We start from the raw sequence: 24,656 nt of genomic DNA, 5'->3' as shown, positions 1-24,656 counted from the left end.
TTAATAAAATTTGGGATTAAATCTGACTAAATTTTAATAACAGAAAGTAGGGGCGCCTGGGTGGCTCAGTCGGTTGGGCGACTGACTTCGGCTCAGGTCATGATCTCACTGTCAGTGAGTTCGAGCCCTGCATCGGGCTCTGTGCTGACAGCTCAGAGCCTGGAGCCTGTTTCAGATTCTTTGTCTCCCTCTCTCTCTGACCCTCCCCCGTTCATGCTCTGTCTCTGTCTCAAAAATAAATAAACGTATAAATAAATAAATAAATAAATAAATAAATAAATAAATAAAATAAAATAAAATAAAATTTAAATGTAAAAATCAGAGCTACGTAGGGCACCTGGGTAGCTCAGTTGGTTAACTGCCCATCCAACTTCAGCTCAGGTCATGATCTCACCACTCTGTGAGTGCAAGCCCAGCATCGGGCTCGGGCTCTCTGCTGGAAGCTCAGAACTCAGAGCCTGCTTCGAATTCTGTCTCCCTCTCTCCTTCCCTCCCTCCCTCCATCTCTCTCTCTCTCTTTCTCTCTCTTTCTCTCAAAAATAAACATTAACAAAAATTAAAAAACAGAACTATGAAAGTATTAAAAAAGAGATTATATTATAAAACTTTTGATTAAAGACTTCTTTAACAGAGATTAGGAAAATATAGTATGCAAATCACTGAACACAAAGCAGTATAGTCTACTGTCTTTGCACTGTGGTATAACAATAAGAATCATGAAAACTGTTTATAAGCAAACTTTTCCCAGTGCATTGTTTTTCTTTGCTTCATTTATCTTTCTATACTCATCCCATTTAACTGTTTTATAACCTTGTTCATATTCTCTGAACTTCCTCACCCATATCATCACCATCTTGATTTTCAAGCCTAAATGCTCCAAACTGGGTCAGCCATCACCTCCATGAAGCTTCTCCTACCTCTTTGTCTACCACAAGCAAAAACTCACAACTGAGTTATAGCTCTCCCATGTAGCACTCACTGTATTTCAGGCTTTGTGCCAAGCACCTTACCTACGTCATTTTTAATCTTCACTACAACTTTTAAGGGAGTTTTTTTACAACCATTTTGGCATAATTGCTTCAATCCCAGTCTCTTTTTCTTAGGAAAACCACTTTTCTAAAAAAAACTAATGCATACTTACCTTAATTTACATATAAGGAAAAAAATAAAGATGAAAGTAAAACGGGCAATTGTACAATTTCACCACCAAAAAGAAAGCATAAACATTAGGTAAACATGATTCCAGACATCTTTCTAAGAATGTGTTATGACATATGATAGATGGTTTGGTGGACAGAAAGATAAATGAGAGAAATATTTTTCTAAAAATGTGAATTATATTCTACTGTTATTTTTATTTAATATTATTCAATTTAACTGCAATTGGTGTCAACAGAAGAAAATAACCTGAAGATATAATTGTTAAACTTTATATAATCACAGGACTTTTTATTGGAGGGGTGCATGAATGGTTCAGTCAGATAAGCATCTGACTCTTAATTTTGGCTGAGGTCATGATCTCACGGTTCTTGAGTTCAAGCCCCATGTCAGGCTTGGAATTCTCTCTCTCTCTCTCTCTCTCTTTCTCTCTCTCCTCTCTCCCTCCCTCCCTCTCTCTCTCCCAATATCAATAAACCAACTTAAAAAAAAGACATTATGGTGGATAAATAAGACAACTGACTTAGAATAACGTAACCGTTATTCTTTCAGGCACAGTCTCTCTGCAATCATAGTTCCTATTGTTGTTTGTAACTCTTCCTATAGATGAATTTATTATAGAGCAATTACTCTGGAATATTCCTTATAAGATTTATCACTGTTTGGAAAATTGTACATATATGTGTGTGATTATTTGATTAGTGCATTTCTTTTCTCCCCAAAGACTTAAATTCCATCAAGGCAGGGACTCTACTTCTTTTTATTCACCACTACCACACCACACCTCACACAGTGCCTGACACAGTAAAAATATTCAATAAATATTTGTGGGATGAGAATCAAGTGTGTTAAGGGCCCCATCAAATGAGCACATAGTACAATAATGGGGACTCAAAAGAGGGTGAAATACTCAAGAAAAATTTATAGAAGATGCTATCTTTGAGGAGCACTGGATTTTGTTATATGATAGTGCCACAGGTTAATCTGTGTTACTTTAGGGGTGGAATGGACTAAGAACCAGCGGGAGATTGGCGCCATGAGATATGTGCCTGACATAATTTTATGCATTATGCGTGCTTGATATACAGAAAACTGTCTTGAAGGATAATACCTAAATGTTCACTATAGTTATCTGAGGGTGAAGTGATTCCAAATAACTTTTTTTTCTTCTTTATTCCTCTAAAATCTATCTTTTCCATAATAAGCACATTTCTTTCATAAACAGATGAAAAATAATAAGGCTATTTTTATTTTGGAAAAACAAATATCCATGACAATTAACATCTATGGGGACTCACTTGGTGCCAAAAAATGCCCTAACATTAACAATATTCATTTCATATTTGAAACAAAATTGTGAGGTAAGGTTTATTGTTGTGCTCATTTGATGAATGAGGAATATTAGAACCAAGAAAGCTTAACTACTTGGCTCAAGGTCACACAGCCTTTAAGAAGAGGAGCTAGCACTGAAACCAAGCTATCTAGCTCTAGACTTTATGCCACTACCTGTAACTACTTCTCCCAGCAGAGCAAAACTTTGATAATCTGAGCTCTCTTTGTATTATTTCAATTAGAAGAAATCTAGGCAGCATTAGTGACAGGCACAGACAACCAGCACTGTGCAGTCTCCTCACTTTCTACTCTTCCTCTTTAAAATAGGATAATCTTTGAACTTGTTCATCTAACTCTCTCCACCAAGAACAGGCCACACGAACAGCTAGGAATGTGCTATTCAAAACCTGGTAAGATGCAGTCTCCTGAACAAGTTACACATGAAATCAAATCCCTCCCATATTATTTCTCCATCCTCTTTTCTTAGATTAAATCAATGGATAATTCATTATCTCTCCTCAAAGGCCCATTCCCAATGCCTTCAATTATGTTAGCATTTCTTATCCCAAAATAAATGTCATGCCTCATCAGGGTCACACAATGAAATGTGATGTGGTCTATTTGCCTGAGTTTTCAAGGGCATTTGGTGACTGCTATTCTGTATACAATGCATCATTATGCACCTACTTGACTAAAAAAAAAGCAGGAACTGCAGGTAATTCTTACCCTCCAGGCAAAGTCCATGCCTTAATGTACAGTGGAAAACTAAACACACTAGTGAATCAATCCTAATAAACTTTGAACACACACTTTGCATTGTGACTTCTGGGCCTTTTTGGTTTCCTTTTTTGCTCAACTCAAAGAGATTCAGAAAAGTGGGTTTCTAGTAAAAGCTTCTTTCTCCAAAGAAGTTCTTTATTCTAGTATTAAGAAGTTGGATAAGTCAAATAGAATCTATGTTTAATCATGACCCCTTAATAGTGAGGTGATTGTAAATACATGTGTGTATATGACCTATTCTTTTTTCACGTATGAAATTTATGTTCTACATGTGCATTCTTTATCTTATGGTGATTAAGGGCATGTAAGTAGTTTACATGACCCTAAAATTTTTACCAATACTTTAAAAAATATTGCATGTCCCTGTACACAGTATATTCTTGCACAGTGTGTAGTCTACACAGTTCATGGAGATGTTTTTGAGCCATCTCCCAATAACACAGTAGTTTTTACAATCAACTCAGTTCACTGAAACAATGTAGACAGTTGACCTAGAAAATAGAAGTGAAATTTCAATCCGGGGTCTAGAATCATTTAATTCAGCTAACCATATCATTATCAGCTCTTTGTGTCAGTCCGTGTCGTGTGATTCCTTTCTAAAGCATGAAATCACCTCACGAAAATGACCAATAAAATCTAAGATGAAACAACACGTTTTCTCATTTATGCTTTTATTAGGTGAGTCATCTCTTTTGCAATCACTACTCCGGCTTGGTCTATGCTATTTAAGTTCCTTCCTTTAACTAATCTCATTTGCTTCCATCTATGCTGATCTGCATTGTTTTCTCCTGAGACACAGTGAAAAGAAAATTGTTGTGCTTTTATCTACTCATGTGTTCTTTCTATAATCCAGCAGGGAGCTCAGTACTCAATACAGCATTTTACTGTCACACGATTACATCGTCATCCATCACCATCTATAATTTTTCCAGAGAAACCACTTGGCTCTTCTGTAATTTCTGATGCTTCTGCAATGATCACAGACAATAAAATAACAAAATAAAAGATGAAAAAGCAATTTCACAAATAAGAACATTAAGTGGATAGCATTCTCTGCTCTCTTTTGACACAAATAAATTCAGTCCCCTGACATCTGATGTATTCACTCATATATGCCCACACTTCACTTATTCATGTTCCCCAAGTGCTAGGAAAAAATGCTGAGTTCTTGCATGCTCCATTGCTAAGCCCTACTGCTTGCCTCCTCCTTAAGGTATGGCATGTTTTCTTTTAAGTGAATCTGGTGCTGGCTTTGCCAGCACATAGACTAAAATTAGAATGATACAGAAAAGATTAGCCTGGCCCCTGTGCAAGGAGGACATGCAAATTTGTGGAGTGTTCTGGATAACAAAGAAAGAAAGAGAGAGAGAGAGAGAGAGAGAGAGAGAGAGAGAGAGAGAGAGAGAGAGAGAGAGAAAGAAAGAAAGAAAGAAAGAAAGAAAGAAAGAAAGAAAGAAAGAAAGAAAGAGAAAGAAAGAAAGAAAGAAAGAAAGAAAGAAAGAAAGAAAGAAAATCTACATGGCAGACAAAGACAGAAGGAAAGAAGACTGGATGGGCCCAGGCACAGGTCTCTTCACCTGGCTTTGGAATTATAAACTTGGGCTGAAAGAAACAAGGAGGAAAGTTCAATCTATTTTCTTGAATGTCAGTAAAGAAGACACACTAGAGTTCTCTTTTATTATTATTTTCTTAATGTGTGGGGTTTTTTGAGAGAGAGAGAGAGGGCACAAGTGGGGGGGGTGCAGAGAGAGAGAGAGAGAGACAGAGAGACAGAGAGACAGAATCTGAAGCAGGCTTCAGGCTCTGAGCTGTCAGTGCAGAGCCCAACGCGGGGCTCGAACACACAAAATGTGAGATCATGACTTGAGCCGAAATTGGACACCTAACCAACTGAGCCACCCAGACACCTCTAAAGTTATCCTTTAAATATCCTTATAAATCGTTCTAGGTCTCAAAATAATAAATGAACTGTTATTATTTGTGTAAATATAAAAACAAACCTAAATTTATAAAACCTAGTAGAGCTTAAGAAACTATATTAGGATATCACTGTGTCTTGATAGACCCCAAATTTCCAAAATTTTGAGAAGTTCAGTACCTCACTGATTATTTAATTTACTGGCATGGTTTTCCCACCCTCCTTTTTCTAAAAATACTATAGTTTATTTTAGTAAATGAAAGGTCATTTTTATTACTTCCAAGTACCTCTTAAAGCAGATTCCTCCTTCTTCTCTTTCTTCTTTGAAGCATCATATAACAAGTCAGTAATCCATGTTCTAGGCATAATCCTGGGTGCGTGCTACTTTATTATTTTTAATTTTCAAAAGTTCTGCAAGGTAAGTATTGTTCATTTTCTTCATTTTCTGAAGAATAAAACTTAGTGTTGGAGAGGTTACAATAACTTGCCAAGTCCTGGCAGGTACTAAATAATGCAGCTAGTATTCAGAATCGGGTCTGACTGGCCTGATTCTGACCAAACTTGTGATCTTGCATTCTATAAGTCCAAGGTGTATCAGCAGGCTTAACTCTAATCAGAGACCTCCCCAGGCAGTAGAGAGCTATAGCACAGAGTTGTTTACAGGTGGGATGGGATAAAGGAAACTTTCAACATTTAATGTTTGTGGGCCCTGCTCCTGGGCTCCCAGGGAAGCTACACTTTTACATCCATGAAGGTCAGAATGCCTTAACCAAACCTTCAAAGTATGGGCTATTCTTTCCCCAAGCACACAGTGTACATCTGTTTTGTTGGCAAATGACCTAAAAGAAATATTTCAAACTAAAGATAGCAGTAAGATTTTCCCTAAGTTCTGGTCCCATACCTCTGAAACCTGCCACCTTGTACATACTAAAAGCATAAGATAAAGTTTGTAATTTTCTGGGATGTCCTTTGTCATGATGATGTGTGACTCTTGATGTAACTAAAAACATACATAGCCTGGAGCGTGTGGAGGGCTCAGTTGGTTAAGTGTCCAGGAGCTCTTGATTTTGTCATGATCTCAGGTCATGATCTCATGGTTCATGACGTTGAGCCTTGAGTCGAATTCTCTCTCCCTCTGTCCCTCTGTCTCTGTCTCTCTCTCAAAATAAATAAACTTAAAATATATATATATATGTATACATATATATATATATATATATATACATATATATATATGGGATATATATATATACATATATATGGGTTATATCTATATAGATATCTCTCTATATAGATCTATATAGAGAGATATCTATATAGAGAGATATCTATATATATGGGGGTGCCTGGGTGGCTCAGTGTTATGCATCTGACTTTGGCTCAGGTCGTGATCTCACAGTTGGTGGGTTCAATCCCTGCATCAGGCTCTGTGCTGACAGTACAGAGGCTGGAGCTGCTTTGGATTTTGTGTCTCCCTCTCTCTCTATCCCTCCCCCACTAATAGTCTGTCTCTATCTAAAAAATAAACATTAAATTTTTTTTTACAAATACACACACACACACACACACACACACACACACACACACACCTGTATTCCTTTTCCAGAGTACTCTCTTCTTTGTGAAGATTGAGTATTCTGGGCAGCTGCCCTAACTTAGGCTCAAATAAATTCTCTTCTTTTTTAAAGAAATTCTAAAAGGTTTGTTCATTTTGCTTCAGCAATTTCTTGAGGCAGGTAAGAGAATATTCCAGAAGGAAGGTTAAGTATTCCATAGGTGCTGTGGACAGAATTGTTCCCCTTAAATTTATATGCTGAAACTCTATTCCCCAAGGGTACTATATTTGGCTATATGGCCTTTAGGAGGATATCAAGGTTACTTGTGGTCCTAACGATCTGGTACCCTTATAAGATGAGGAAGACAGAGCAGAACCCTCTCTATCTCCCATGTGAAGATACAGTACCAAGGCAGCTGTCTGAAAGCCAGAAGAGATATCATCAGGAACCTGACTATGCTGGCACCATGATTTCAGACTTCCAGCCCCCAGAAGAGTGAAAAAATAAATTCCTATCATTTAAGCCACCCATTCCATGTGATCATGTTATGGTAGCCTGAATTGACTAATACTGTAGGGGTTTGGGGAATGTCATGGTGTCTGTCACCTTTCTTTCTAAAAAATATTGGATGCCCCTAAACACAATACATTCACAAATGATAGCTTGGCTTTTAACCCAAAAGAAGAGAGGGGTTATCATGAGATGATCAAGAAACTATATTCATTAAAAACAAAACAAAACTCTGAGCACAAACAGGGTACAGGGGACAAAATACAGCATGGAGGTCGGCAAAGAGCCAGTTCCTCCATCATCTTAGACATATGGATATCAGAGACCACAGATACATCATCCACAGAGAGAGGGATCGGGCACCACTGAAGGGTGGCCCTGCCTAGAAGGACAGCCTTCCCCTGTAGGACAGCAAGGAGACAGACTCAGGTGAGGGATGGCAAGGAACACAACTGTTTACAGTGCATGTGAAACATTGGAGACTCTCAGAAATAAACGGAGGAGATTGGAACAGGAAGACAAAGAGGGACGACAGGAGTGACTGAGGAGACGCAGCCATGCAAAGGAGGGGGGAGGCAGACACAATGCAATTAGATCAGGCAACACTGTTAATGGAACCTCATTGTATTCATAGGTTTTGAGTGATCTAGTGATATTTTACAATATACATTATTTGCCTTTTATATAACATATTTATCATAACAAACTTTTGAAAATTTTGCCCGAAGTGTAGTAATACTGTACTTGGATTCTTTTTCTTTTTCTTCATTCCGTTTTTATAGAAGGAACTGTTTTATTACCCATGTCACTTACTTTTGCCTGAGATTTTCAGGAAAAGCTGTGACATGCTACTAAAAAAGCGCAAATTCTTATTTTAACTTCCATAAATGTTTAGTTCAGTCAGACATTTCTCTGCTTCTAGAAATATATATCTTAATGTAAAATGATCTTCCCAGGAATAAAAAATTGCCAGAAAAACATACTAACTGACATGATGCTCACAAGGCTGGTACCTCTGAGGAAAGGCCTAGAAAGAATCTGACAAATTACTGTCAGGTAGCCCATTTAAGAAACACTCACTAAACGACAGTGGAATCAAATTCCTTGACACAGCCAGAGTCAGTTTTTACAGCAGTGATCCATCCATGCTTTCCAGGTTATTTCATATGCATATCTATGCCTACGCTAAAATTTATTCATCACTACTGAACACCTTAGATAAGAGACTAGAGCAGGACAAGACAATGGTCTCAGTGGCCTTTTATATAGCAGCATCTGTAAGGTCTAGGAGAAGAGAATCCCCATTCCCAGAGGGAATCTAGGTATGGGAGCATGGAAAAAACTCTGTGCTTTGAGAAGCAAGCAGTGTGGCTCATGCTACAGGAAGCTAAAAAATGGCTAAGGATTCCTAGAGGAAAGATTGGCTCTACAAAAATAAAAAATAAAAAAAAAGGAGTTGAGACCGGTGAATATGCTATCAGTTTCTGTCATCTAACTGCCCCTTTCTTTCCACACACACTTGGCAACCTACCCTAAGGGCTTCCTTGCCCTTGCTGGGCAACATGCACTCCAAGGACACTGGATGATGGACGGGTCTGGGATTTGGATTCTTGTTTTCTGCAATGCTGCACTGATGGACATAGTGATGTTAGAGTCTCTTCTTCAGGTAGGGCATGAGAAGCTGGAGAGCACAGACCTGCTTCTATTTGGGGTAGTAGGAAGCTAGGCTCTACTCAGTGCACAGGTTCTTTAATGCTCCCCAAACGTTCTTCTATTAGCTTTCAGAAACAACCAACCCTATCAGACGCAAGGTAGGTGAGATGGAGGTAATGTAACTAAGTAAGTGAGATATAAGTAAGTGAGATGGAGATGGAAGTACCACCTTCCTAGTCTCTCCCATGTCACCTCGTCATGCCATCACCTGTCTTATCTATGCAAGGATGTCCCTGCTGAATAATCTTTCCAACACAACAATGAAATATGGGGTAATTGCTTGCTTGGGGCCAAGCCCAGGCACTCCCCTGCCTCAGATGTTTGTATAAAGGAAACATGGCTAACGTGTAAGTGCAACCCATTCACTAGAGTGCAGGCCACCTGGTCTTACTAGAGGAAGAGAGAGAAGGGTCCCTGCTCTGCTCATCCAGCACTAAGTCACAGTCCTCTCAACTTCCACTCCCCACACATCTTTTTCTATTACCCTTTCACCTCCTACTGATTATTACTTATTTTTTAAAGCTTTTTAGTTTGATTTTCTTTCACTTCCTTAGTTCTAAATTTCTTTTCTTAATCTTTAATTTCCTTTACATATTTATTTTCATAACATAACTCTACTCTTTTAATACCTAATCTGCTTTGATTTTATTTCTAACCTTTGGCCTCATTTGTCTCTAACTTTTTTTTTTACTGATTTAAATCTAATATATTTCATCCTACCATGAATTTTCCCAATCATTGTCTTTTTGTTAGGATGTTCTTTTTTTTCCCTTTCCTTTCTATTCTTGCTTTCAGCTTAAAAAAATCAAACCCTTCTAACCTACTCTTCCCTATCTCTTATCTCTAAGTTGGATTTTCTTCTCTTTCTCCCATAGACTTGTCCACGGAATAGAGACCTTTCACTATGACCTAGAAGGTAGAAGGCCTTTGTCCCCAGTCTTTTCCATCGTGTATCCCTCCAGATATCTATGCTCACCTTTCCAAGGACATCCCTCCAACATTCTAACCTCAAGAAATTAAAAAGACTATAGGTTAATAATTCTCATCAGGGCTATAATTCTCTATAGATTATTGTTGCTGCTAACACTTTATGCTATCAAGTCTATGCCTCCAATCTCTATGTATTTTTAGCATATCTGATGATCAAATATGGGTTAACTATGGCTACAGTTGGCAATAGTGTCTAAGGATTTTTAGAAGAGGAAGTCAGACCTGGGAAGAAACCCTCAATTGCCGGTGACAATCAAACTTCAATTTTATTTTATCTAAAATATTTTGTTAGGTTTGTTTGTTTGTCTGTTTATTGAGAGGGTGCAAGAGCTGGGGAGAAGCAGAGAGAGAGAGGAAGAGAGGGAATCCCAAGCAGGTTCCACACTCATCATGGAGCCTGACACGGGGCTCAATTTCATCAGCCATGAGATCATGACCTGAGCTGAAATCAAGACAGATGCTTAATTGACTGAGCCACTCAGGCACCCCTAAGATATTTTTGAATAACTATTTATTCCCTCATATATTTTAAAGTCAAATTTATTTATTTTCATAAGTTTAAATATTTGCAAAATAAATAAATAAGTAAACAAGCAAACAAATTCCAGGAATGGGCTACCCACTATAAAATTCACATTTTAAAATAAAACTGTTAAATAACTTCCTAAAACTGTATCCAATGAAATCTAAAGGCCATGGCAATTTGATCTCCATTATTCATTAAAAAAATTTACGAACCAATTCTTCATTAACAACCAGAAATTTAATACTGTTAACATTTCTCCTTAAACTTGTATTTCCATTCTATTTTCTTAGAAATTATCAAATTCGTAATGTATTTTAAATTTTAATGCATTTTATAACCCTATCAAATGTCTATGCAACAAAAAAGCATGTAAGTGGACATTTAGTTGTTAAAAAATACACTGCAACCATAATGCTTCAAATATTAAAATTTTCCTTTTAAATGTAGCTATCATTATAATCACACAGTTTAGTATATAATTATTCAAAACATGTTATAAGTTTAATAACTGTGAAATGTAAAAACTAAAGTTTCATTGGAAATTCATCTCTTAATGAGGTAAATGGTCTTGAATTTCTCAATCTGCTCATTGTGAGTGAATATATTTCACTGCAGAATAAATTATATTCCTATATTTAAGTTTTATAACAAGTGCTATAAATAAATAGATATATGGGAAAAGGGGTAAGTTTTGGTACGATAGTATCATTAGTTGCCTTGCAATGAAGACACATGCCAAAAAATACTCCAAAACTGAGGATGTAACATCAAATATCATTCTCAACTATCTATCAGTTGTAGCCTTGAAATACATCCTCCTTCGATTTTGTTAAAAGCAAAGAATTGATCAATTTTTTTGCACACACACACACACACACACACACACACACAATGTCGCTCAATCATTAGAGTAGTTCACTTTTTCATACCAGTCCCAAGATAGTATTTCAAATGGTCCTTTTGATTTCTTTCGGAAATTTTTTTGGTATTTTTCATAGCAATGCACCATAGTGAAATTTGGACTAGGAAAGAGGTGAAAGTTTCTTTGTCAAGTGGGAGAGGAACAATTATGAAAAGAGAAATTGGAAAAGAGAACTTGTAACTTCATCTGGACTTGTTATCAGGCAGATCTGTTTCAGGAAAGGGAACACATGTTAACTGAGGGTTTGAAATGATGTTTTCAAAAGTACACACAACCAAGTAACCTTTGTAATGCCTTTGCATACTGCAGAATTCATACACACAGTTTGAAGACCGCAGCTCCATGAAATGCCCCTGGCTCTGACTTTAGGAAGACACTGTGAAGTGTTCAATCTTTTCAAAGATATTAATGGGAGAAGGTACAATATCACATTTCCAAGTGGGCCTCAGGTGTAGCTCTACACCAGGTGGAGTCTAACAGCTATTGAAAGATGGGGTCCCCTGCCTTCTTGACAGGGTCACAGGTCATGAGTTCTGCCCAAGCAGCAATGGTCTTGGGCTCCTCTGAAAATGTCCTGTGAAAGAAAGTGACTAATACTTTATTATTTATTTCTTTATTCCTATGAAGCAATTAGAGTCTCAGAAGGGTAACTACACCAAGGTCATGGGCACTACTTCACAGCCCTTCCTTCTTCACATTGAGAGCACATTAATGCCACCCACCCTCCACCCCCCATTCCAGCAGAACCTACTATGACATTATACAACATGATTTTTACCTTAATTCTGCATCTGAAAGTGACCTTTCTCTCTTCTTCCTGACCTCTGGTTCCCTTTATGTGTCACCCAACACTTCCTCTTTGTTTTACTGATAGCTAAGAAGTCCCACGCCAGTGCAGAAGTGATGCAATCTATTAGCAGCCTTATTTTAGGAGTTCCTAAAAGACCAGAAAGTTATACACATCATTTGTGCTAACAACTCCCTGGTTAGGTCTAGCAGCATGTCCCCACAGAAACACAATAGTAACTTGTGTCTGCACACTTGGTGAACTTCGCAAGGGTTTCCAAGAAGTTCTCTTTCTTCATTGCATCCCATTCTCTCTCACGCATTTTACCCATACTGGCCTTCCTTCAGTTCCTGAGTTGACCTTTGCCTACTTTCTCTACTTAGATTTTACTTCGCTCACAATTGCTGACAACTTCTCATTCTACAGGTCACTGCTAACATATTTTCTTCCCAAAGAACTTTTTTATAACATCTCCCTTCTCACCATCGGAGGTAACCCCTTCTATTACTTTTTCAAGCTCTCTGATCTTTTTTTTCCCCCTGAGCTCTCATGCTCACTTAGAATTATATGGAATTATATGGTTATTTGCTCATCTGATTAGTTCACATCAGTCTCCTCTGATTAACTGTACATCAGGTCCATTTTGCTCATTGAGGTGAACACAGCTGATGCCTAACTTACAAATGCATAGTAAATGTTTGTTGAATACATGAATTAACCCAGTACCTTTGAGGGATTCATCTCAAGTACTTTCAGAAAAAAATTTCTCCCTCACCTAATACCAAGTGAATTGCATAATTTTGGACACCAAATATGGGATTAGTGCTACATTTGACAAGATATGTTGAATAGCCAAAACAAAACAAAACAAAACAAAACAAGGCAGGGAAAGACTCAGCTAAAGTAAAAGCATGCAAAAGGGAAAATATAAGCCACTCATGAGTTGGATAAGGTTAAAACTATTAAATTCCATATTCTTTCAAAATAAACTCAATACAATAAATTTATATAGGCAAACCTGAGCTTACTCATCAGATGTCATAATCAATAAAGGTTGTAAACACTATAGAAAATTGACCCCTATGTATTTATAACCAAATGTAACACCCAACAACTTTGCTTTTCTTAAATTTTCAAAATAGAATCATTAGCCCCATGATGTACAATCCTTACTTACTCACTGCCTAAGCCTCAGGATTATTCTTTAATACTGTATAGCTTTTCTTTAACAATTTCAAGATCAACAGAGCATACAGCATTTGAACTGTTCAAATGAAGTGCCCCTAAAACCGCTTAAGATTCAGTCTTAATAATGGGCTTGTTCCTTGACAAATGTTTATCTCTAATAACTCTAAGGATATAGTCGGGACTGGCTAGTGCCTAAGTTTAGACTTTACCATTGGTAAAAGAGACAGCTGTGACTCCACTTGACTTGTAAACTCCTGGCTTGTTAGAAATCCCCTCTAAATTTTAGGCATTTTCTTCATTATAAATTGCAAACTGAAACTTTTCTAGCTACTGTTCTATAAAATCCGACAAGCTTCAGGCCCAATTATCTTTGATAGGGAGCACTGTTTCATACCTTATCACTCTGTGGAAAAATTCATGAGGACTAATACAAGAATATGTGTAGTTTTTACCTATGAGTTCATGTGAACCAGCATTGGTAATGAGCTAATTAAATGAAAATAAAATAAATCCCTCATTTGATGATTAATATGACTGCAGGAGTAAGCATAAAAATGGTGTTGTAAGCATTCAATGAAGAACCACAGTCATGTGCTATGTATGATCCCACCCCTTTTTAAATTGTAGCCTAATTATTTGGCACTACTCATATGAATGAAGTCCCTGTGCAAGTTTTATTCTTCCCTATTGACAGAAATTATGAATATAACATTTTATGACAGTGATTTTTAACATTTCGTTGGGGTGGGGCATTTGAAAAGCTGGTAGAAGTGAATGATTTTCTCCCAGAAAAAAAAAATATGCATATATCATTTATCCACCAAAATCTGCATACAATTTTAAGAGGTTTGGTGACCCATTTGAAATACACACAAGGAAAGAAAAATTAAAACAAAACAAACAAGAAAACAAGCTACAGAGCAACTGTTTTCATCTTCAGTTGGTGTCCCAAACAATTCTCTTCAAGTCAGTTACTCAAAGTAATTCTCTTATGTAACTGTTAATCCTACACACTTATATGGTAACCCAGGTTGGAAAGTCAGCAATTCCACATAATTGCGAAAAATATGAAGATAGTCTCTGTGCTGGTTAGTAAGTAGTTGCTGCTTTGAGTTTCCTTGAATCCCTACCGATTTAACCTGCTCCAGTCCCCAAACCACCTAGGATCCTACCACTGTCCAGCAACCAGGAAAATGAAGCTTTAGTTACAGCAGGGGCCTCCAGGAAACAGTCCCGACCTAAGTATCAGTACCAATTCTGACTATGAAGTGCCCATGCCTTACGTAGGTTTCATGAAATATCATTAAATAACCCCTGAATTGATTCATTTAGTTTTTCCTAAAAGCAATAATGTACCTAGAAGGACAAAAAGGACCGTATGGACTTTAGTCCACTGAAATTTAAAGTAGAACAAAGCTGTTACTTTTAAGTCTTTGAAGGGGTAGGAGACTGAAAAAATTAGTTACAGGTTAATTTTCCAGTGGAAAAGCAAGAAAGGAGAGTGGAAGGGAGTTTGGGAAGAGGAGATTTGGGATAGGCTGGGTCAAATGGTGAGGGAAATGGCATATAGCTTTAACTTGTGTAGCCAGGTGTTTATGACTGCTTAGTCTCCTGTCCATTGGGAAACTATCACACTCTGATTTTACATGAGTCTGAAAGGATTTCTCTTCCTACTCTTCACTTCCCAATTTCCAGGAGTAAACAGTTGTATTATCTCATTGTCCATTTAACAGTAATGTGTCCAGAGAGTAGTCATGTAATCCAACCAATCAGCCAAGCACAATACTTCCCTATATTGACATACTGATGCTGGGAGAAAGAAGTTCTGAGCAATGGGAGGTTGTGCCACCCATTTCAGGTGGAGAGAGCCAATGGGCGGATGAAGCCAAGAAGAGGTAGGAAAATGATGAAGAAAAAAAACCCACCAACGATGAAATAAATCTCTGAGGTTCTGGCTATAAAGTTATTCTTTTTTTATCTGTAAGTCTTCAAATATTATTCCAGCTAAGATGGTTCATACATTGTCATCATTATTTTTATTATTCAAATAGCTTAACTTACCTTGAGATGGACTTCTGTGCAACCAAAGAGTTCTGATTAATTTAGAGGACTAGGCTAGGGGCCACATCTACGTAAAAAAAAAAAAGGATCTGAAAATAACGTAATTATTCTAACAAGATACAAAATTCTAAATAGAAGAGAGAGATTGCCAATATTAACACAAGAGACTTTACAGCTGTGAGCATTTTTAAAAGCACATGTTCTGATAAGTTTTTAATTGCTTAGCAATAATAGGGCAAGAGAGCCACCTATTATATTCATTGAAAATACTCTGCAGTTTAGAAATGCCACTTTTATTCTGATAGCAAAAATACACACACACACACTTACACATTTACATACTGATTAAATGTCAACTAGAATATGCACATTTTTCTGACAGTTTATGTTAAGAAAGCCTTAAATATTTCGGGTGAAACAATAGGGAGACTGAAGTGCAATTTTCACATAGATTTTCTAATAACATAGAATATGTGGAAGCTTTATTTTTAAAAGAAGACATAGGCTTTCTGATAGAAAATCAAACGACAAATCATCGCTTTGATTATTAACTAATTTCTTACTCCATCTCCAAGGAGCTTTAAAAGCAAAAGAACTGTTAGATACTATGAGTCTTTCACCTATAAAATTTTCACATTCAATTATCAATATTCTAGCCTTTCAAATAACAAAATGAGACCATGAGTACATTTTATGAACCAATACATAATTATTCCTATTCAGTAGAGAGAGTTATTAAGCTTCATAGCACTTACTAAAAGCTTTAACCATGAGAGGAATTTTCCATAAGAGTAGAAAACTTGTCACAATGATCTGAAAAGTAGATCATAAGGTAGTATAAGGACACATGACTCTAAAGTGAAAGAGTTGCAGTGATTCCATCTGCTGCCTAAGGCAGACACACAACTGAGAAACTCACAGAAGGCACTAGAAACAGAGTCACAACCTTTATACTCCAAAACAACCTTCAACAACCTCAGTAGCAACACCACAGAAATCTCACTTGTTCTGTAGTGGAGTTCCTCTAATTCTATTACAGTGAGTGCTGGAACTAAGGCCATATGTACCATGTGAACAGACTCTAGGTCCATTATAAGCCCTGGAGCAAGATCCATGGGCCTGGGCCACAACCAACTCTGCAAGTCGTAACCAGCTATGCCACTGCACCCAGGCAAGCCAGACCACCTCACCATGAAACACAGCCTGCCAGGTTCAAGCATTTCATCAGGACTGATTCTAGCCTTACCACGGCAAAGTGTTGCGAGCCAAACCTCAAACCAATTCATTATGAGTGTTTAAATCTAATGGGTTCAGGAGAAGACAATGTTGGGCTAAGTGTGTAAGTCACATAATATAAAAAAGCACAATGGTGGGACAGGTGTGAGATATCCCCAGAGAAGCCTTGGAATCACACTGTGGTCAAACAAAAGGATATACTCAGCACAGATCCTGTCCTCAGTTATGTGCTGGGTGTTACACATCTGACATGATTTAGGTTATCCTGGTCATCCTCTGAAAAGATTCAATGGGTTCTCTAAATTCTGTAATAATCTAGATATGGTGGCCATGGACACAATGGTCTTCTAGTTTCTCCTTATATTTAGGAGAGTGACTGCAGAGTTTCTACTTATTGTTGCCTCAGATTTTGGGGTGGGATGCGGGCTTTCCCCTGAGAAATATCCCAGTTTTTATATCAGTGGGAGAGGATAGAAAGAGCTGCTTATTGAAATATCTTCATGCCTAGGTAGTAGTCTAGGCTGCAGAGATGAACCAGAGAGTGAAACAAAGACAAAGTGCTGGCTGTTGCCTTTGCCCTCTCTGTCCTGGACCACTCATCCCTGGGGACTCTATGGTAGGAAGTAAAAAGAGAAAGTTTAATTCCAGGGGCAACTGTAGGCTTGTGCCATATTCTCTCCAAAAGAATCCAACAATGAAAAAATTCTTATTTCAAATAGTTAAAAAAAATAATTCTTCAGTAAGATTAGGGTGATTTTTAACTTGGAAGCTGATTTGATATTTGAAAACTTTTTGGCAAAGAACTTTTAGTGATACATATGTAGTTCTATAGATATAAACATATAAATTGAATTATAAAAATGTTTATACGGGTGTTCCAAAAGTTAATATATAATGACTATCTCTGGAAGGTAAAATTATATGTAATTTTAATATTCATCTCTATAATTCTGGGAGATTTTTTCCGCTAAATTTTCTTCAGTGAGTACCTGCTACATTTGCAATCTGGAAAATCAGTAATTTTTTTAGTGAAAAAGACAAATAGCAAATGAACATTTTAAAATACGATATTGTTGGCCATGCCAATAGCATTAACTTTAGAGTCAATGACACATAGAATTGGATTCCAGCTTGGTCACATACTAACTGTACGACTTTAACAAGGCTGAGTTTCCATATATCACAAGTCTCAAAGTGCCCATTACTTCATCTCAGGGAATGATCTGTCAGTGGAAGAGTGAATAATTAAAAAGAGTCCTTAATGGGGCATTTTATAAAACCTCAAAAACAAAGCTGAAGATTAATCCGAATGTTAACAAAAATGGAGAAATCCTTTTTTTTTTTTTATTTTATTTATTTATTTATTTATTTATTTATTTTTTAATATATGAAATTTACTGTCAAATTGGTTTCCATACAACACCCAGTGCTCATCCCAAAAGGTGCCCTCCTCAATACCCATCACCCACCCTGCCCTCCCTCCCACCCCCCATCAACCCTCAGTTTGTTCTCAGTTTTTAACAGTCTCTTATGCTTTGGCTCTCTCCCACTCTAACCTCTTTTTTTTTTTTTTTTTTTCCTTCCCCTCCCCCATGGGTTTCTGTTACGTTTCTCAGGATCCACATAAGAGTGAAACCATATGGTATCTGTCTTTCTCTGTATGGCTTATTTCACTTAGCATCACACTCTCCAGTTCCATCCACGTTGCTACAAAAGGCCATATTTCATTTTTTCTCATTGCCACGTAGTATTCCATTGTGTATATAAACCACAATTTCTTTATCCATTCATCAGTTGATGGACATTTAGGCTCTTTCCATAATTTGGCTATTGTTGAGAGTGCTGCTATAAACATTGGGGTACAGGTGCCCCTATGCATCAGTACTCCTGTATCCCTTGGATAAATTCCTAGCAGTGCTATTGCTGGGTCATAGGGTAGGTCTATTTTTAATTTTCTGAGGCACCTCCACACTGCTTTCCAGAGCGGCTGCACCAATTTGCATTCCCACCAACAGTGCAAGAGGGTTCCTGTTTCTCCACATCCTCTCCAGCATCTAGAGTCTCCTGATTTCTTCATTTTGGCCACTCTGACTGGCGTGAGGTGGTATCTGAGTGTGGTTTTGATTTGTATTTCCCTGATAAGGAGCGACGTTGAACATCTTTTCATGTGCCTGTTGGCCATCCGGATGTCTTCTTTAGAGAAGTGTCTATTCATGTTTTCTGCCCATTTCTTCACTGGGTTATTTGTTTTTCGGGTGTGGAGTTTGATGAGCTCTTTATAGATTTTGGATACTAGCCCTTTGTCCGATGTGTCATTTGCAAATATCTTTTCCCATTCCGTTGGTTGCCTTTTAGTTTTGTTGGTTGTTTCCTTTGCTGTGCAGAAGCTTTTTATCTTCATAAGGTCCCAGCAATTCACTTTTGCTTTTAATTCCCTTGCCTTTGGGGATGTGCCGAGTAAGAGATTGCTACGGCTGAGGTCAGAGAGGTCTTTTCCTGCTTTCTCCTCTAAGGTTTTGATGGTTTCCTGTCTCACATTCAGGTCCTTTATCCATTTTGAGTTTATTTTTGTGAATGGTGTGAGAAAGTGGTCTAGTTTCAACCTTCTGCATGTTGCTGTCCAGTTCTCCCAGCACCATTTGTTAAAGAGACTGTCTTTTTTCCATTGGATGTTCTTTCCTGCTTTGTCAAAGATGAGTTGGCCATACGTTTGTGGGTCTAGTTCTGGGGTTTCTATTCTATTCCATTGGTCTATGTGTCTGTTTTTATGCCAATACCATGCTGTCTTGATGATGACAGCTTTGTAGTAGAGGCTAAAGTCTGGGATTGTGATGCCTCCTGCTTTGGTCTTCTTCTTCAAAATTACTTTGGCTATTCAGGGCCTTTTGTGGTTCCATATGAATTTTAGGATTGCTTGTTCTAGTTTCGAGAAGAATGCTGGTGCAATTTTGATTGGGATTGCATTGAATGTGTAGATAGCTTTGGGTAGTATTGACATTTTGACAATATTTATTCTTCCAATCCATGAGCAGGGAATGTCTTTCCATTTCTTTATATCTTCTTCAATTACCTGCATAAGCTTTCTATAGTTTTCAGCATACAGATCTTTAATATCTTTGGTTAGATTTATTCCTAGGTATTTTATGCTTCTTGGTGCAATTGTGAATGGGATCAGTTTCTTCATTTGTCTTTCTGTTGCTTCATTGTTAGTGTATAAGAATGCAACTGATTTCTGCACATTGATTTTGTATCCTGCAACTTTGCTGAATTCATGTATCAGTTCTAGCAGACTTTTGGTGGAGTCTATCGGATTTTCCATGTATAATATCATGTCATCTGCAAAAAGCGAAAGCTTGACTTCATCTTTGCCAATTTTGATGCCTTTGATTTCCTTTTGTTGTCTGATTGCTGATGCTAGAACTTCCAGCACTATATTAAACAACAGCGGTGACAGTGGGCATCCCTGTCGTGTTCCTGATCTCAGGGAAAAAGCTCTCAGTTTTTCCCCGTTGAGGATGATGTTAGCTGTGGGCTTTTCATAAATGGCCTTTATGATCTTTAAGTATGTTCCTTCTATCCCGACTTTCTCAAGGGTTTTTATTAAGAAAGGGTGCTGGATTTTGTCAAAGGCCTTTTCTGCATCGATTGACAGGATCATATGGTTCTTCTCTTTTTTTTTGTTAATGTGATGTATCACGTTGATTGATTTGCGAATGTTGAACCAGCCCTGCATCCCAGGAATGAATCCCACTTGATCATGGTGAATAATTCTTTTTATATGCTGTTGAATTCGATTTGCTAGTATCTTATTGAGAATTTTTGCATCCATATTCATCAGAGATATTGGCCTGTAGTTCTCTTTTTTTACTGGGTCTCTGTCTGGTTTAGGAATCAAAGTAATACTGGCTTCATAGAATGAGTCTGGAAGTTTTCCTTCCCTTTCTATTTCTTGGAATAGCTTGAGAAGGATAGGTATTATCTCTGCTTTAAACGTCTGGTAGAACTCCCCTGGGAAGCCATCTGGTCCTGGACTTTTATTTGTTGGGAGATTTTTGATAACCGATTCAATTTCTTCGCTGGTTATGGGTCTGTTCAAGCTTTCTATTTCCTCCTGATTGAGTTTTGGAAGAGTGTGGGTGTTTAGGAATTTGTCCATTTCTTCCAGGTTGTCCAATTTGTTGGCATATAATTTTTCATAGTATTCCCTGATAATTGTTTGTATCTCTGAGGGATTGGTTGTAATCATTCCATTTTCATTCATGATTTTATCTATTTGGGTCATCTCCCTTTTCTTTTTGAGAAGCCTGGCTAGAGGTTTGTCAATTTTGTTTATTTTTTCAAAAAACCAACTCTTGGCTTCGTTGATCTGCTCTACAGTTTTTTTTAGATTCTATATTGTTTATTTCTGCTCTGATCTTTATGATTTCTCTTCTTCTGCTGGGTTTAGGCTGCCTTTGCTGTTCTGCTTCTATTTCCTTTAGGTGTGCTGTTAGATTTTGTATTTGGGATTTTTCTTGTTTCTTGAGATAGGCCTGGATTGCAATGTATTTTCCTCTCAGGACTGCCTTCGCTGCGTCCCAAAGCGTTTGGATTGTTGTATTTTCATTTTCGTTTGTTTCCATATATTTTTTAATTTCTTCTCTAATTGCCTGGTTGACCCACTCATTCGTTAGTAGGGTGTTCTTTAACCTCCATGCTTTTGGAGGTTTTCCAGACTTTTTCCTGTGGTTGATTTCAAGCTTCATAGCATTGTGGTCTGAAAGTATGCATGGTATAATTTCAATTCTTGTAAACTTATGAAGGGCTGTTTTGTGACCCAGTATATGATCTATCTTGGAGAATGTTCCATGTGCACTCGAGAAGAAAGTATATTCTGTTGCTTTGGGATGCAGAGTTCTAAATATATCTGTCAAGTCCATCTGATCCAATGTATCATTCAGGGCCCTTGTTTCTTTATTGACTGTGTGTCTAGATGATCTATCCATTTCTGTAAGTGGGGTGTTAAAGTCCCCTGCAATGACCACATTCTTATCAATAAGGTTGCTTATGTTTATGAGTAATTGTTTTATATATCTGGGGGCTCCGGTATTTGGCACATAGACATTTATAATAGTTAGCTCTTCCTGATGGATAGACCCTGTGATTATTATATAATGCCCTTCTTCATCTCTTGTTACAGCCTTTAATTTAAAGTCTAGTTTGTCTGATATAAGTATGGCTACTCCAGCTTTCTTTTGGCTTCCAGTAGCATGATAAATAGTTCTCCATCCCCTCACTCTCAATCTAAAGGTGTCCTCAGATCTAAAATGAGTCTCTTGTAGACAGCAAATAGATGGGTCTTGTTTTTTTATCCATTCTGATACCCTATGTCTTTTAGTTGGCGCATTTAATCCATTTACATTCAGTGTTATTATAGAAAGATACGGGTTTACAGTCATTGTGATGTCTGTATGTTTTATGCTTGTAGTGATGTCTCTGGTACTTTGTCTCACAGGATCCCCCTTAGGATCTCTTGTAGGGCTGGTTTCGTGGTGACAAATTCCTTCAGTTTTTGTTTGTTTGGGAAGACCTTTATCTCTCCTTCTATTCTAAATGACAGACTTGCTGGATAAAGGATTCTCGGCTGCATATTTTTTCTGTTTAGCACACTGTAGATATCGTGCCAAGCCTTTCTGGCCTGCCAAGTTTCAAAGGAGAGATCAGTCACGAGTCTTATAGATCTCCCTTTATATGTTAGGGCACGTTTATCCCTTGCTGCTTTCAGAATTTTCTCTTTATCCTTGTATTTTGCCAGTTTCACTATGATATGTCGTGCAGAAGATCGATTCAAGTTACGTCTGAAGGGAGTTCTCTGTGCCTCTTGGATTTCAATGCCTTTTTCCTTCCCCAGTTCAGGGAAGTTCTCAGCTATAATTTCTTCAAGTACCCCTTCGGCACCTTTCCCTCTCTCTTCCTCCTCTGGGATACCAATTATGCGTATATTATTTCTTTTTAGTGTATCACTTAGTTCTCTAATTTTCCCCTCATACTCCTGGATTTTTTTATCTCTCTTTCTTTCAGCTTCCTCTTTCTCCATAACTTTATCTTCTAGTTCACCTATTCTCTCCTCTGCCTCTTCAAGCCGAGCCGTCGTGGTTTCCATTTTGTTTTGCATTTCGTTTAAAGCGTTTTTCAGCTCCTCGTGACTGTTCCTTAGTCCCTTGATCTCTGTAGCAAGAGATTCTCTGCTGTCCTGTATACTGTTTTCAAGCCCAGCGATTAATTTTATGACTATTCTTCTAAATTCACTTTCTGTTATATTATTTAAATCCTTTTTGATCAGTTCATTAGCTGTTGTTATTTCCTGGAGATTCTTCTGAGGGGAATTCTTCCGTTTGGTCATTTTGGAGAGTCCCTGGAGTGGTGAGGACCTGCAGGGCACTTCCCCTGTGCTGTGGTGTATAACTGGAGTTGGTGGGCGGGGCCGCAGTCCGACCTGATGTCTGCCCCCAGCCCACTGCTGGGGCCACAGTCAGACTGGTGTGTGCCTTCTCTTCCCCTCTCCTAGGGGCGGGATTCACTGTGGGGTGGCGTGGCCCGTCTGGGCTACTTGCACACTGCCAGGCTTGTGTTGCTGGGGATCTGGCGTATTAGCTGGGGTGGGTAGGCAAGGTGCACGAGGGCTGGAGGGGCAGGCTTAGCTCGCTTCTCCTTAGGTGATCCACTTCAGGAGGGGCCCTGTGGCAGCGGGAGGGAGTCAGATCCGCTGCCGGAGGTTTGGCTCCGCAGAAGCAGAGTTGGGTGTTTGTGCTGCGCGAGCAAGTTCCCTGGCAGGAACTGGTTCCCTTTGGGATTTTGGCTGGGGGATGGGCGGGGGAGATGGCGCTGGCAAGCGCCTTTGTTCCCCGCCAAGCTGAGCTCTGCTGTCAGGGGCTCAGCAGCTCTCCCTCCCTTTGTCCTCCAGCCTTCCTGCTTTCTGAGCAGAGCTGTTAACTTATGACCTCCCAGACGCTAAGTCGCGCTTGCTGTCGGAACACAGTCCGTCCGGCCCCTCTGCTTTTGCCAGCCAGACTCGGGGGCTCTGCTTGGCCGGCAAGCCGCCCCTCCGCCCCGGCTCCCTCCCGCCAGTCCGTGTAGCGCGCACCACCTCGCCGCCCTTCCTACCCTCTTCCGTGGGCCTCTCGTCTGCACTTGGCTCCGGAGACTCTGTTCTGCTAATCCTCTGGCGGTTTTCTGGGTTCTTTAGGCAGGTGTAGGTAGAATCTAAGTGATCAGCAGGACGCGCGGTGAGCCCAGCGTCCTCCTACGCCGCCATCTTCCGGAACCTCGAGAAATCCTTTTTTGTATGATTCTAAATAGTTTGACTAAGAAAGCATTTAGCATCATAGGACTCCCAGGTTAAAAGGGAAAGAATACTCATATTTAAATGGTTACTAATATGGGTTTGAATTGTTGTCCCCCCAAAATTCATATGTTAAAGTCCTCATCTCTACTACCTTAAAATGTGACCTTATTTGAAGATAGGGTCTTTACAGAAGTAATTACATTAAAATGAGGTCATTAGGGTGAGCCCTAATCCAATATGACTGACATCTTTATAATAAAAGGGGAAATTTGAACACAGATATGCATAAAGGCAAGACGACGTCAAGAGACATAGAATATGGCCTTCTAGCCTAGGTGGCGCAGTCGGTTAAGCGTCCGACTTCAGCCAGGTCACGATCTCGCGGTCTGTGAGTTCGAGCCCCGCGTCAGGCTATGGGCTGATGGCTCGGAGCCTGGAGCCTGTTTCCGATTCTGTGTCTCCCTCTCTCTCTGCCCCTCCCCCGTTCATGCTCTGTCTCTCTCTGTCCCAAAAATAAATAAAAAACGTTGAAAAAAAAATTTAAAAAAAAAATAAAAAAAGAATATGGCCTTCTAAAAGCCAAGGAGAAAGGTCTGGAACAAATCCCTTTTTCAAAGCCCTCAGAAAAAAATGACTCGGCCAATACCTTGTTTTC

General features: G+C 38.6%; 1 long non-coding RNA gene and 1 other non-coding gene across 2 annotated transcripts in view; one reads left to right on the top strand and one right to left on the bottom strand.

Moving 5' to 3' along the window:
• The window catches only part of LOC144616886 (uncharacterized), a 482,774-nt gene that overhangs the window by 61,993 nt on the left and 396,125 nt on the right, over positions 1-24,656 (bottom strand). The window lies entirely within an intron of this gene.
• LOC132682549 (U6 spliceosomal RNA) lies at positions 4,514-4,620 on the top strand. The gene has a single exon (XR_009611731.1). It is a non-coding gene; the product is annotated as a U6 spliceosomal RNA (small nuclear RNA).

This window comes from Panthera onca, chromosome A1, assembly GCF_046562875.1.
Source record: "Panthera onca isolate mPanOnc1 chromosome A1, mPanOnc1 haplotype 2, whole genome shotgun sequence".
NCBI classification, from domain to species: domain Eukaryota; kingdom Metazoa; phylum Chordata; class Mammalia; order Carnivora; family Felidae; genus Panthera; species Panthera onca.
Note: the sequence above shows the minus strand (reverse complement) of the source record. Positions and strands in the feature narration are given on the sequence as shown.